The 15,902-nt window shown below is 39.2% G+C and overlaps 1 long non-coding RNA gene across 1 annotated transcript; it reads left to right on the top strand.

Moving 5' to 3' along the window:
• The first annotated feature begins 604 nt into the window (after positions 1–604).
• Positions 605–3,091, top strand: LOC110134711 (uncharacterized). The gene is made up of 3 exons (XR_011490517.1): positions 605–776; positions 1,234–1,292; positions 1,839–3,091. It is a non-coding gene; the product is annotated as an uncharacterized lncRNA (long non-coding RNA).
• The last annotated feature ends 12,811 nt before the right edge of the window (positions 3,092–15,902 follow it).

The raw sequence follows: 15,902 nt of genomic DNA, 5'->3' as shown, positions 1-15,902 counted from the left end.
CCACAAAGACACATGTGTGGCTGTGGCATTAGTGTTGCTATTGTTATGGTCATAATGAAATCATGCAATTCAGTATCCCAGCAACTTTCTCACCAATGTATCATGGACACACTACATGCCAATATATTAGACATTACCAAAAATATTCAAACAAAACTGATTTATTTGGGGGGCTTCCCTTGTGGCTCAGACATTAAAGAATCTGCCTGCAATGCAGGAAACCCAGGTTTGATCCCTGGGTCGGGAAGATCCCCTGGAGAAGGAAATGACAACCCACTCCAGTATTCTTGCCTGGAGAATTCCATGGACAGAGGAGACTTGTGGGCTAAGGTCCACACAACTGAATGACTATCACTCACTCACTCAATCAGCATCCAAAATTTTTGTTCCCCTTACACTAATTCCACTGGAAGTCTAGCTAAACTCTTTCTACAATGCTACCATATTTTAAAGTCATTTTCTCTTTGTGACCCACTTTTAGAGTCAGGTTAGACAGTCCATCTCTTTGCTTTGGGACCTCAGAGCAAATGGGGCATGCATTTTTTGTTTTTTACATAGATTACTTTTTATTTTTTTTGAAAAATGGAGCCCATTTCTGCAGCCAGAGTTCAACTTTTCAGAGGACGTGTGTGTGTCACCCATGGTATGTCAGCTTGTTGACAAAGGACACAGGAAATAAATACTTGTGAGGTCCCTTTAGAGAGCCTCCATTAACCAGGTTCTTGCCTCAAGATGAAAGCAAAATCCATCAGTGCTTGCTGCGTCATCTGGAAGAGGTACAAGTTATTTCTGTTCCTTTTTTCCACTTATTTAAAATATTTTATTCATTCTGCTAAATAGCTTGTTAAGGGAGGTGTCAGGTATTCATTTTAAATCTAAAATGAATTTAAAAGAACGTTCTACAGTTTTCAGTTGAAATTTTTACAGGCTTAGTTTTGGACTAAGGACAAATCTAAACACTGTCTTGTTACAACCTCGCTCTGCTTCCCTATTTTCTGAATTATCTTTTGAGTCTTATTTATTCATTTCTCAAAAGTAAAAGCAAACTAGTGCAGTGAATAAAGAGCCATTTTCTTTTGTGGGTGTTTCATTTTTGGCTTCTTAGAAAACGGCCAGGGCCAATACTAATTAGTTGCCATTGTTTGCTTTACTGTTTGCTGCCTGAGGTGGGTGGATAGAAGACCAGCTTTTCCACTGCTATTTTTTATTTATTACTTTCTTACTTTTCCTTAGGTTGAAAAACCCTGCCTCTGATGGTTTACTCATGGTGACAAAAATGGGATTAATTAAATGTAAGATTTTATAAATTAAATTGATTTATAAATTAAATTATAAATTAAAAATGAAATAAATTTTCAGCAAGTGCTGTCTAGTACAGAAGCACCTATCTGGCTAAAAGGAGGGAAGCCTTCCTTTCCAACTCCTTCTGCATTTAAAGAAAACAAAAATAATTGGTGATACTGCTTGGGTCCAAATGTGTATGTAACTGTAGGCATGAATGTATGTTATAACAAAAAGTTAAATTCTCCTCTTTATTTTGAAATCTCATGCATGCTTGAAGAAATGTTAACTCAAGAAGGTATTTTACGAAGGTATTATTCCATTATATATACATATAGCTATTGATATCAAGAATAATGATATTGAGGCTGGTGGAAGCATATTCTTTAGAAAGTAGTGTATAATGGCAAGCTCTATCTGACAACATTAAATGTTAGTGAAAGAAAATGTTGAAAATTATTTAGTGGAAATATAGATTTTATGGTTTGCTTACAGAATTTTCTTTCAACATTTGAATTTTAAATGCAAAGTTGAGTAACTGATCCCCTTGGTTTCAGGTCCCTGGTCCTTGGCTCCTGCCTCCCTCTCCAGCCCAGTTTCCCTCCGGGACATCGCTTCCATCATTTACCCCAGGCTACAAGATAGAGATTGCCATTCAGCTTCTCCACTCTATTTTTCTTTATCCCACCATTGTCTCAAATTTTCTTTACTCCTCACATTCTTTCCTGCTTTAAGACACTTCTTTGTCCATAACCTTATACTTTTATGATTGACAGATAAAGATAATTGATTTTTCATGATTTATAGTGCAGTGATTTTCACTGCAACTGAGAAACTGGTTTGTGACCAGTTCGTCAGAACACTTCATTTGGATTGGAAGAATTCTTATGGGGAGAGATTGGCATAATATTCTAGCAGAGAAGCCCACTCCAAAATGTACGGTTAATGACTCTTGCAGTAGAATTAGTTTACGTAAGTTTATTTTCTCTAAATCAATACCTGACCATGACCATTTCAACAGATGGTACGAATAAAATGCCTCAGACATAAAAACCTCATCTCAAAAACAAAAAAGGAGAAAGACCACAAATTTTTTCCTTGATTGCTTACACAAATGTTACTCAAAACAAACAAAAGAAGGAATATATCTTAATCGGTCTCTACTTTAGCCCTGTACAATGATTACTGAACACTGGTAAATTCTGTATACACCAGAAGCATGAGATTATCTCCCTGCTTTCACACAAGCTGATCTTTCTCCAATCATAGGGGACAGTATTCAGATTACTTGATGATATTTCAGGCCACTCTGCCTTCAACACACGGTGACTTCTGCCTAAAGTGTCCTCCTTTTCTTCATCTTATTAGATTCAACTCATCTTTCAAGATATGGGTATGATAGCACCTCCTTAAGAAAGCGTTCTCTGTCTATCCTCGATCATTACTGTGCCCCACTCTGAGCTCAGATAGCATTCTGCATGAGTATTTATCATAGGAATAGTGTGCTGTTATAATTTTGATTTATTGCTTCTCTTTTGGATCACAGGCTATTTTCAGGAGAAGAGCATACCTTTTTCAGCTTTGTATGCCTAATACTTAACAAAGAGTCTTTCATAGCAGGGGTGCTAATACTAATTTGTTGAATGAATGAACCTGCTAATGCCTTTGACTTATACCATTTTAGACACTTGTTGGCCGAAGAAGTCAATCAATATAATGAGATGGAGTTCATGGTGTTTTTATCTAAAATAAATCTGATCTCAGAAGTCCACTTATATTACACTTTTCAAAATGAAAATCATGAAATTAATTTCTCTGGTTCTCATTTACAAATTTTATATTGAATAATCAGATCATACTGTTTAGTTAAGGGAAACCTTAGTTCCTAGACTTATGCTTTAATAAAATTATTTCTTTGGTTAGTTTTAATATTTTAAAACCTCATATTCTCACCAGTTATTCAGCAAATATTTATTGATAACTCATTATGGGTCAGACCCTCCCAGTTTCAGGCACTAAAGACTGAGCAGAAAACGAAGTCCCTCTCTCATGGAATTTACATTTAAAGGGAGGTAAACAGGTATTAAACCAAACAAATACATATACAGAGAGACTTTCTCTTTAAAGAAATGCATTTCATGAACTTCAGGTTTAACTTGAAACTAACTACTAGGAAGAAGCTATCATTGAAGAGAAGAAGCTGCTAAAATACTGAAACACCTCATTCAGACCACAGACTCCTGTTTGCTTCTCTTGGGGGTGGTAAACTGCAAAATGTGGGAGAGGCATCATGACCAGAAAGACTGAGACTTCTTTTTCTATGAGAAAACAAACATGGATGTTTTGAATTCTTTTTTATAAAATAGACCCGTGTAGTTCTGAATACAGTCGCCAAATTTTTGGCTGTGTGAATCCACAGCACTATAAAATTAAGCTTTCTGGTAAAATGACTGTTTTTTTAACCTTAAAAAATGGAAAAGGGTATTTTTCTTTTTTTCCACCGTCATAGCCCCTCTTCTCCCCACCCTTTTCTTTGGTGCTCTTGGCAACGGGCCCAATTACTACACAGGTTTTCCCGCAGGTTGTACATATTATTTTTAACCTCATTAATGGCTTACTTATGAACCAGTTAGTTTAAATCATAAGAAAGGAATGATTCACGTTCATTTAAGTGTATTCTGATAAATTTGGCTACTCTTATAAAGCAGAGAGAGGTATATAATGAGGCAATTGGAGGATACAGAACTCATTAATCTGTGAGGTAGCAGTGATTCCAAACAGAGACAGGCAGACATGTGTGTTAGGTCTCTTATGGGCAAAGTAATTATGTCTTCGAAAGATCTGCAGTTTGTGTACGTTTGTTACTCTTGGAGGAATCCCCCTTCAGAACTTTAGAGAAAGAAAATTCTCTGAGGAGCTAATCCAGACTCATGAGTTATTATGGTTTATAGCATCCATTTTATTCCCCAACCCCTGTTAGATGTCACTACTGTGGATGTAGCAGTTCCTTCCCTACCCTTGGATTCAGGCAGGAGAGCTGCCCAGAACCAAGAAGAAAAATCTAGGACAACCCTCACTGTCTTTAGTAAGGACTTAGCGATGTCTTAGATCTTGACTCTGTACACAGATTTGGATTGTTGGAGACTCTTTCTCATTTATTTCAGAGAATGGAAACAATAACAATCAAGTCAAAGCTCTGTTTGTTTAGCAAAAGGATGTTTGTTACATGGAAGAGTTCTTGACAAAACCCATGTACTCATCAGGCCATTTTTCCAAAATCTGTTTTCTGTGCAATTCAATCTCAAAGCAAAATATAATAACATAAAATTGGTGATTTAAGTCAGACTATTGGTTTAAGTAAATTTTTTTCAGTCTGAATTGGTTTTTCTTCTAAAGGAATTTAAAGGTCATGAGAGTTGATCTGGTCACATGGATAAGGGAAGTTATAGATAGGGATCCAGATGTCAATTTTTTCCCCAAAAGAACCTCTTTTGGAAGAATATAGATTTACTCAGGTGACTGAGGCACAGAGAGATAGGGAAGCTATCATCTTACTGTATCCAGAATTTCAGTTATATTTTGACTTTCAATAAGCATCTATATAATTTAAATAATACTTGATTCAAGATAAACTTTACTTATCTCTAAAGCAGAAATATTCTTAAATTCATAACATAAAGAGCAATATATATAAGGGAATGAATCAGGAATGATATTATAAGTAATTCCTGAAAATGACTTCTATCTACTATTTTTTATGGGCCATCCAAATTCATACATCTGTGATAACTGACATTGTATACTCAGTGATTTGGAGAATTCATTTAAAATGTCCTCAGAAAATATAACCTTCAATCATGTACATTTTCATTTATGTGCAAAATTTGAAAGAATCATAATATTTATGAAAATTTTCTTTGAAAGAGTCAATTAGACTACATGTAGAACATAAGAATATATAATAATTAACATTTATCCATATTTAGAAAGTATACAAGTACAAGAGATAGTACTTGCTCTATTGAAGAAACACAATTTTCAGGAATTACTGATTTTCACCAATTACTTATTTTCACCAATAACTGTGTCTAGAGAAAATTCCATATGTGAGTGGAATGACTGGAAAGTGAGAAGAAAGCTAGAAAGTTCCAGCCTCAAGAAACCACTTCTTATCCCCTTCATCCTTAGCACCCTACCATCTCGCAGAAATAGAGTTAATGTGGTCATGTGTGTCTTCTCCTCTATCAAATGTACTGGAGATTCAAACCTGAAGCTACCAGAATGTAAAATCCTAAAAATAAATCATCCCCTTTCAGATATCTGCAAATCACCTCCATGTTTTCAATGAAACAAAATTTTACTAGCTTGTTGGAAAGCCTTGTAGGAAGCATAGAATCAAAAATATTGGAAAGTCACAGGTCTGATAAAGCCTTAAAACCATGGACCATCTCTTCCTGATATCTCTTTTTCCTTCCTTCCCTTCTGCCAACTTTGCTGAGGAAATGTAAGTGAGGAGGTTTAGATGTGGGTTGTCTTGCCCATCAGGGGGTAAGTTACTAAATTGAAGATTTCAAAGGATATTGGCTTAGATAACAGCGAACCAAAAGTAAAGATAGTGGCAGCACCCAGCGTGGCTCTGTTAACAATTCCAAGCTTGGTCTACTTGCTGCACAAGAGACCAGTAACCTGGAGATCAGGTCTTGAGGTGGTGAGGTGTTCCTTAGAATAGTGATTTTATTTAGAAAGCCTGGCATCCAAGAAGAAGGTAGACTGGAGTCCTAGGGTGCAGTCTTCTTGGGATCTGGATGCCAGTTTCTTTTACAGAACAGAAACGGGGATGGAGTCAAGCAAAAGGGCAGTAAGTCTGCAAAATATCTCCTGGTTTGGCCAGCCTTAGGGAGAGGATGTATTAGATTCTTCTTTTATGCAGCTATTCATAGGCGGGCAGTGGCAGGGTGTTTCCCCGTGAGCAGAACAAAAGTACAGCAGTTTAACAATCAGGCAGAGGGGAACGGTTCCCTGAGGCAAGTCATTATGTGTGTTTACAGCCATAGACAGCATCCTTTTAGGAATTCTAGTTTAAAAAATATAAAAGAAGAAGAAGAAAAGCAATTAAAAGCAAAGGGTAAAATAAAAGAGATCCAACTTGGAGTCAGCTTTTGTTCTTCCCTATTATTTGATTACCCTATAGCTTGATGGCAAATTTAGGGTCACCTGTCACCTCACTAATTTCTTCATCCTTGATCTCTTTTCCTGTCAATATTATGTGAAGTATTATTTCAAGAAGCTACAGGCTCCCTCTTCCAACCAGCTTTCTCCTGCTCAGAAATATTGGACCTAGAAATTTATCGACTTCTGAGATTTTGAAAGAAAATATTAGGGACCACTGAGGTTTTGTTTGAATTAAATAAATAAAGTATTCAATAATTTACCAGCCATGCATAAGGATGCAGCAAGGGATCTCATGATGGTGTTAAAATATGCATTGTATATCTGAAAATTTTTTCTCCTCAGCAGGCTATGTCAGCACACAAATGTGCTTTTGATATCTAATGCAAAAATGATCATGCTGTAGACTGATGAGAATTCTGAAGACTGAGACCACAAAACCTTGGCCGCAGTCACCGATTCTCATTAGCAACTCAAATCTGAGCCATTGTATTACTTCTTCTGAAACCATAGAAATGCAATATCCAATCATCAAGCAAGAAAATAAAAGAATTCAGTCAGAATTAAGTGTGACAGTGAGGAAATAGTCACCAAACTTTGATACTTCATGTGAATCAGTTTTGAACCAAACAGAGGAAAAAAGGAAGGTTCTAATATCACTATGTATGTGAGAATATTATTGTTTGGTCACTAAGTCGCCTCTGATTCTTGAGACCACTTGGACTGTAGCCCACTAGGCTCCTCTGTCCATGGGGTTTCCCAGGCAAGAGTACTGGAGTGGGTTGCCATTTCCTTCTTTGGGGGATCTTCCTGACCCCGGGATCAAACCTGGGTTTCCTGCGTCGGCAGTCAGATTCTTTACTGTTGAGCACCGGGGAAGCCCATATGTGAGGATAAACCCACATTAATATGGACAGGAAATTGTGATGATTTTTTTTTTTTTCCCTTGCTGTTTCAACCTAGCTAAGACTGTTTTCCTGAATTCTCTTCCTTGTGTGGTTCAGGTTAGGGTAGGTTTCAAGGGAATTTTCTATGAGCCTGAAAAGGCGGACGCATCCCTTAGCCCTAAATGTCTGTGTGGGCCTGGGTGCTGGCAGAGGATGAGGACGCATGCTCTCACTCTCTGCTAGCTCCCAGGGTGGGCCTGGAGAAGCAATGGGGCTTGCCGCTGCTCCAGCTGTTGCCCAAGCTCTTTCTGTAACTCTTCAAGTTCTGGACTGGGAGCCATGTATGGTTTATGGAGAGACTGGCTTCTTCAAAAACTTGCGTTGGCTTCCCCTGTGAAGCTTGCTTGTCTGGGGACTCTGCATCCCCTTCCAAAACTAGCTCAACCATCTCTCTTTGCTCTCAGAATCCAGTCTTGGCAGGCTTTAGGGCCACCCATAAAGGTAAACAAAATTATTACCCAGAAAACAAACTGGCAAAATTATTGCCCATAAGGCAAAATGAATACAAGGTGTTTTTACCTTATATGGAAATACCTAGAAATGTTTGTTAGGGAATCCTAGGGTGTATAGGATAAAGGTGGAAAAATAGAATAATTTTTTTATATAGGTGTACTTGAGGGGGGAAGGATAAATTGGGAGTTTGGGATTGACATATACATACTACTATATTTAAAATTGATAACCAACAAGGACCTACTACTCTATAGCATGAGGAACACTCTCAGCATTCTCTAATAGCCTGAATGGGAAAATAATTTTGAAAAGAATAGATACATGTACATGTATAACTGAATCACTTTGCTGTACACCTAAAACTAACACAGCACTGTTAGCTGACTATACTCCAAAATAAATAAATGTTTTAAAGAGATTCTAGATTCAGCATTTTACTGACTGTGACACTCATCTTGGTTAGATGATTAGATTTTCTTTGTACCCTGGAGATATGGTACTCAACCAGAGTTGGAATCCTAGAAAGGAACCTCTCTCTACTCACCACTCACATACTATGTCTGGAGGACATCTTCCTCATTAGAGCTTTGCAGCATATGTTATGTGAGGGAGTTGTAGGGTGGATGTCTTCTGAGGTCCAGAAATAGCCATGCGAACTGCTGTAATCAAGCTGAGTTAAGCTCAATTGCTCAGTCTTATCCCACTGTTTGTGACCCCATGGACTGCAGCACGCCAGGCTTCCCTGTCCATCACCAACTCCCAGAGCAAGCTCATACTCACGTATATAGAGGCAGTGATGCCATCCAACCATTTCATCCTCTTTCATCCCCTTCTCCTGCCTTCAATCTTTCCTAGCATCAGGGTCTTTTCTAATGAGTCAGTTCTTAGAATGAGGTGGCCAAAGTATTGGAGTTTCAGCTTCAACATCAGTCCTTCCAGTGAACACTCAGGACTGATATCCTTAGGATGGACTGGTTGGATCTCCTTGCAGTCCAAGGGACTCTCAAGAGTCTTCTCCAACACCACAGTTCAAAAGCGTCAATTCTTCAGCATTCAGCTTTCTTTATGGTCCAGCTCTCAAGGTGCTTGCTCCTTGAAAGAAAGTTATGACAAACCTAGACAGCATATTTAAAAGCAGAGACATCACTTTGCCTCCATTTTCGGAAAAAAAAAAAAACACATAGCTTTGACTAGATGGACCTCTGTTGGCAAAATGTGCCTTTTAAGTGCCTTTTAGTTTCATGACTGCAGTCACCATTCACAGTGATTTTGGAGCCCAAGTAGCTAGACTCCATGAATTCGATGTGGACAGTGAGATCTTACAGTGGCAGGGACCATGTGGTGACTCTAAATGGCTAAAAACAAGGTGGTTTTGTCAACAAAGAATTTGGGGTTGGCCAAAGTGTCCCTCGTAAAGAAATAGGTCAAATATGATTATAGTATTACTTGATATGTGTAAGTAGTAAAGATCTTTTCTTGCAAATGGAAGTCTAGCTTTAATCATTATAATAGTCACGCCTCTTAACCACTTCCTAGCACTGAGTTTATTTATTGATACAAACCTAAAGTCCCTTGAATGAAGCATAGGTCAGGTCATCCATGAGAAAAGATCTGCCTTCTAACTGAAATTTTACACTGTAAATGTTCTTCTCTGGCTTTTCCCCAAAAGGGTTTGTAGCCATTTGTCAAGGCAATTGTGCATTTCACAAAGAGAAATAATCCACACATGTTGGGACTTGTTGGTCACTGGCTCTGAACTGACCTTAGTTCCAGAGACGCAGAATGTTGCTCTAGTCCACCAGTCAGAGTCAATGTTGTGAATGTCAGGCGGGCAGTTACAGTTCTCGTCCATCTCAGTGGGTCCATTGTGTGCCAAAACCCACGCTGGGGTTATCTTGCCAGTACTGAACACAGAGATGGAGTCATAATAAATAACAGGTAGACTCCCCATATTGATTCTCTAACTTGTGTAGCTAGAACTATTATGATAGGATTGGTCAAGAGGAAGTCACTGGAAGTGATTCTAGCTACCAAAATACCAAACCAAAACCAATATAGCTTTCTGGAGAGATTGCAAAAATCATTACCAATATAGAATTCTTGAAAGACACAGAGATCATGATTGCTACCAGACCCCCATTCAAGTTATCTATTTAACCAGTACAGAAGACAACTAGGTCTTACAACTTAGTATGTAGGGGGTACCCCCCAAATCAGGTATCAGCTCTTATTCCAGCTGCTATTCCAAAGTTTTCTTTCTGGAGAAAATCAGCATCAGATATGTGGCTATTGTTCTGACAAGTAATTTTTCCTCTATGCCTTTTAGCAAAGATCTCAGAAGCAGTTTGCTTTCCCTTCTGGAAAACCAAACAATTAATTCTAACAAGTACTGCTCCCAATTAAACCAGCTGAAAGCAGCACTCAATGAAAAGTGTCCAGAATTAGTCAATAGAAAACATGCAATCTTCCATCAGGATAATGTAAGACCGTATGTTTCTGTAATGACTAGACAAAAACGGTTACAGCTTGGTTGGGAAGTTCTGATTCATTTGCCATATTCACCAGACATTGTACCTTAAGATTTCCATTTATTTTGGTCTTTACAAAATTCTCTTAATGGAAAATATTTCAATTCCTTAGAAGACTGTAAAAGGTACCTGGAACAGTTCTTTGCTCAAAAAGATTTAAAGAAAAAATTGGGGAAAATGTCATTATGAAGTTGCCTGAAAAATGACAGAAAGTAGTAGAACAAAACAGTGAAGATGTTGTTCAATAAAGTTTGTTGAAAATGAAAAGTGTATCTTATTTTTACCTAAAAACTGAAGGAACATTTTGGCCATTTCAATATCTTTACTAACTGACCTCAAGGCTATGCCAGCTCTTCAATACTATATCATAATCTAGTCCAGAGAGGTATTATTTGTTTCACCTTTCCAAAGAACTTCCTGGTAGACCATTGCCTTGGTGATGTAATGTTGATTGAATCTGGCAGCAGAAGTAGCAGCTACTCCAAATACCTGGGTAGAAAGATGCATGCCAGAAATCCCACAAAAATTAGGGCCTGCCACCCTTAGAAATACCTACGGAAACAGTGGTCTGAAGCACAGTGGGATGGATATTCCTTCCAAATTTAGGAAAGAGTTGCTGCATCTTATATATCCTACAACTAAAAAAGATACATAGTACCAACTGAATCTCTTTGGATTTGGAAGGCATCACATGCCTCATTTGGGTGTGCTTCTTATATTCATTTGTCAAATAACTTCAAAAGGATGCCGGCTGTGTGTGGGTCTTAGAAAAAGCAACATCTCTGCAACAGGTCCAGGCAGACATGCAGTCTGCTACTGCACATGGACTATATCACTTGGGTGATCTTATGATGCTTGAAGTGGCTTTGAGGGACAGGACAATGTCTAGTGCCTTTAGTAGGCATTTATAGGTAAATGACTGTGTGGAGCTTCAGTGTCTTGGGAAAAAAAACTATGTCATAATCACAGACATCACTTCTCCCTTAAGCAGCAGTTTCTGATTTGCTACTGGGCCCCAGTAGAGATTGAATTCTAGACCATGGGTCATTCATTTGCCATGTTGCCTGAGATAGCCAGTATGAACTTGGTGTTGTCTGACACCAAACTGTAAAGTTGGATATGCACAGAAACACTCCCTCATCCAATGGGAGTGGTATACATGAGTTCTAACTTGAGCAGGTCATGGGGGCACAAGTAAGTTTCAGGAGCTGGTTGCCAAGATTCCCAGGTGTTCATGGCCCATCCTCCCGTTACATATCCTCCTCCTTGTCAACCACAGTTAAGGCCTCTTGGAGAAAAAGACAACGTTTGAGTCTATTTCACCAAAGAGCCTACGATGTATTCTGGCACCACCATTCCTCAGAGGAATCAGCTATTTCTGTGCCAGCAAATTGATTACCATGGACTATTTCCACCATGGAAGGGAATAGACACTGGGATGGGACATGGATTTTCCTTCATGGCACACATTTGTTCTGCTAAAAGTATCATCTGTATGTGCTTTATTCACATCATGATACTCAACATAGCATTACTTTGAAAAAGGAAGATTTGGAAGGCTTTGCTATAACCTCAACTCAGTAGCCACTTCTGGTAGGACCAGGATCCTGTTCTCTGAGATATAGTATTAGCCCCAAGTGAAAGAAAGTGAAAGCGTTAGTCGCTCAGTCACATCTGACTCTTTGCAACCATGGGACTGGAGCCCACCAGGCTCCTCTGTCCATGGGATTTTCCAGGCAAGAACACTGGAGTGACTATCCATTCCCTTCTCCAGGGGGTCTTCCCAACCCAGGGATTGAATTCGGATCTCCTGAACTCAGATTCTTTACCATCTGAGCCACCAGGAAAGCCCAATTAACCCCAAACCAGGAACCAAATCATGGTGCTCTTTCTCCCACAACATAATCAAAGAATGGGAATGATCATGGCTCCTCTATTACCCCAAAGGATCCCCCAGCAGAGTTTTTGTTTCCATGCCTAAAAGTCTGGACTCTGCTGCTTGAGGTGTCTTCTTTACCAAGAGAAGCAGGTTTCTGCCAGGGCACATAATAATCGTTCCATTAAACTGTAAATTGAGGCTGCCTCCTGGAAATGGATACCAGCGAACCAGTAGGTAAATAAGAAGTTAGTTTGTTGGCTGTGGCATTTGGTCCTAACTCCAAGGGAGAAATTGAGTGTCCATCATAGAGTGGGCATAAGGAGTGAGCACTTCTGGAATGTAGGTCACCTAGGGCTCCTCTTAGTAGTCCTTTATACTGTGTTAAAAACTTAATGGAAAAGTATAATAACCCAATAAAGACAAGACTACTGATGGCTCAGATACTCCATGAGGCATGGAATCACAGACAGGTGAGGTGCTACTGACGGAAGATGAAATGGTAGTGGAGGAAAGAAGTTGTCAATACAAGCCTTGACCATGTGGCCAGTAAGAGGAATGAGAACTGTAATAGTTATGGGCATTTCTTCCTTACTTTATACATATTTGTGTGTGTATGTGTGTGTATGTATTAACCAATTCTTTTGTCCCTTCTCCTGTTTTCCTACTATCCAATACAAGTCATACTGATTGGTTAAACTCAATTCACCATTTGTATTTATTTATTTATTTTTAATTGTAGGATAATTACTTTACAATATTGTGTTGGTTTCTGTTATACATCAGTGTGAATAAGCCATTACCCTCTGAAGAATGATGCAGGGGCCAAGTGTTCCAACAGTTCATTCACATGGTCACTGATCTGCTGGATCTTCTTGGCAGGGGACAGCAGCTCAGCTTAGAGCCCTTCCAGCTTCACCTTCAGCTTCTCCGAGTCCTGAGCCCGATGTATGTGTGGGTGTGGGAACAGGTATGAGCTCCCTCTGTAATTGGTCACCCACATCATTGGGGGTTATGGTGATGAGAGATAGACGTGAGCTTCAGGTCTTCCCTGTGGGTTCCTGTTGGTCCTTGCCATCCTCTGCTTCTCATGGAGCATTTCATCCCAACTGACTGCCAGTCCTGATGACCTGCAACAACTTCAGGACCACAAACCAATGCAGCAGCAACAACTTCCCATAGGCTTTTCAGTCAGTCCCAACAATTAAGTATGATTTAGCCCCTTTAATCTGGAGAACGAAATGGCAACCCACTTCAGTATTCTTACTGGAGAATTCCATGGACAGAGGAACCCGGCAGGCTAAAGTCCACGCGGTTGCCAGAGTTGGACATAACTTAGTGACTAAACCACCAGCCCCTTTAATAAAATCATACTGCTCTGTCACTCATGCTGGCATTGCTTTTTGAATGAAACCCCAATTCATAGAAGTCACTAACAGTGTAATTCAGTACTGTCTCCTTTTAGAAAAAAAATTACAATGTTCACACCATTTGGAAGCAGCCTGCTTAATTTATCCTTATCATTGTTTTAAACAAGATCTCCTTAATTTATGTGATACTTGCTGACCTCAGCAGGAGATAATTTTTGATAGTTTTGCTTTTGTATCATACTTTTGCAGTTCCTAATGTTTCTTTCTTTTTTTTTTTTTTATTAATATGCTATCTAGGTTGGTCATAAATTTTTTTCCAAGGAGTAAGCGTCTTTTAATTTCATGGCTGCAGTCATCATCCGCAGTGATTTTCGAGCCCCCAAAAATAAAGTCTGACACTGTTTCCACTGTTTCCCCATCTATTTCCCATGAAGTGATGGGACCAGATGCCATGATCTTAGTTTTCTGAATGTTGAGCTTTAAGCCAATCTTTTCACTCTCCTCTTTCACTTTCATCAAGAGGCTTTTTAGTTCCTCTTCACTTTCTGCCATAAGGGTGGTGTCATGTGCATATCTGAGGTTATTGATATTTCTCCTGGCAATCTTGATTCCAGCTTGTGCTTGATGCTGAAGCTCCAATACTTTGGCCACCTCATGTGAAGAGTTGACTCATTGGAAAAGCCCCTGATGCTGGGAGGGATTGGGGGCAGGAGGATAAGGGGGCGACAGAGGATGAGATGGCTGGATGGCATCACCGACTCAATGGACATGAGTTTGAGTAAACTCTGGGAGTTGGTGATGGACAGGGAGGCCTGGCGTGCTGCGATTCAGGGGGTTGCAAAGAGTTGGACACGACTGAGAGACTGAACTGAACTGAACTGAATGTTTCTTTTAAAAATATTTTAATAGAATTGCAATTCTTAGAATACCATGTGCTGTGCTATGCTAAGTTGCTTCAGTTGTATCCAACTCTTTGTGACCCTATGCACTATAGCCCTCCAGTCTTTTCTGTCCATAGGATTCTCCAGGCAAGAATACTGGAGTGGGTTGCCATTCCTCCTCCAAGGAAACTTCTTGACTCAGGGATCAAACCCACTTCTCTTATGTCTCCTGCATCGGCATGAGGCTTCGTTACCACTAGGACCACCTGGGAAGGCATCAGAACACTATAATGACTTCCTCGTATTTTAAAAATACTGGGATGGCCAAAAGTTCATTTGGTTTTTCCATATGCTGTTACAGGGTTTCGAACTTTTTGGTCAATCAATATATAGCAAAAATCAAGCAGCAAGGTGTAATTAATGAATGTGCCCATAAAAGTTCTATATGTCTACAAAGTGGTACAAGTTCTACCTTGAATGTGTGTATGTGTGTGTATGTTTATATGAAGTAGAGAGAGAGAGAATAATCTTTCCCTCTAATAAAGTAGAAAAGAAAGAAAGAGCAGAAATTCCTTTCCTTACAATGCTTAAGGATAGAGCTTCAACACTGTAGCCAGATCTAAATATTTATTCCAGAAATAATCCTGCTATCCTAGGCCTAAGCTTCAAATATGAAGATCACAAATGGTCCAGAGATGGAATAAATATGTTTTCAAAAGAGACCCACCTTAGGTGAATAGAATTTATTCTAAGACTCATCCATATCTAATTGGAAATAAATCTGTTTTCCCCACTTATGTGGATCACATACTCAGCAATCAGGTTATTATTTCACCAGGGGCTAGAAGCATGGGGAGTCAGTATTGCAACTCCTACCCCAACAGTGAGGGGTTGGAACCAATTATGGAGTCAGTAAATGGAGAGTTGAAATGTCAGCTTTGTCCTTTTTTTTTAACTGATAAAGGCAGGCTGGATAAGATGAATATTTTAAAGCATGTGGGAGGATAAGTGTCAGGATGAGCTTGCTAATATTTTACCTATAAAATGGACAGATTCACCCATATGGTCACAGATAGCTGGGGATGACAGCCGGGCCAATTAAAGTAGCTGCATTGCAGTCCATTATTTTCAGACAAAAGGGGATAGTAATTTTTGCTCTTGCTGTTTTGCTATGCAATTAGCAGCCTATTGAATACATTCAGACTCTCTGCTTGCCTTTATCAAGTAGCTCCTGCAGGATTCTGGCAGACTTACCTGGTGATGTGACCCAAACCCTCATTTTTGGGAAGTCTGAGCCCCTGGTCACCATGATTTTTCTCATTACTGTCAGTAATTGGTGATATTTTATATAGCACTGCTTTATTCTGTATGCATGTATGGTATTTCCCTGAACTGAC

This window comes from Odocoileus virginianus, chromosome 12 (genome assembly GCF_023699985.2).
Source record: "Odocoileus virginianus isolate 20LAN1187 ecotype Illinois chromosome 12, Ovbor_1.2, whole genome shotgun sequence".
NCBI classification, from domain to species: Eukaryota; Metazoa; Chordata; class Mammalia; order Artiodactyla; family Cervidae; genus Odocoileus; species Odocoileus virginianus.
Note: the sequence above shows the minus strand (reverse complement) of the source record. Positions and strands in the feature narration are given on the sequence as shown.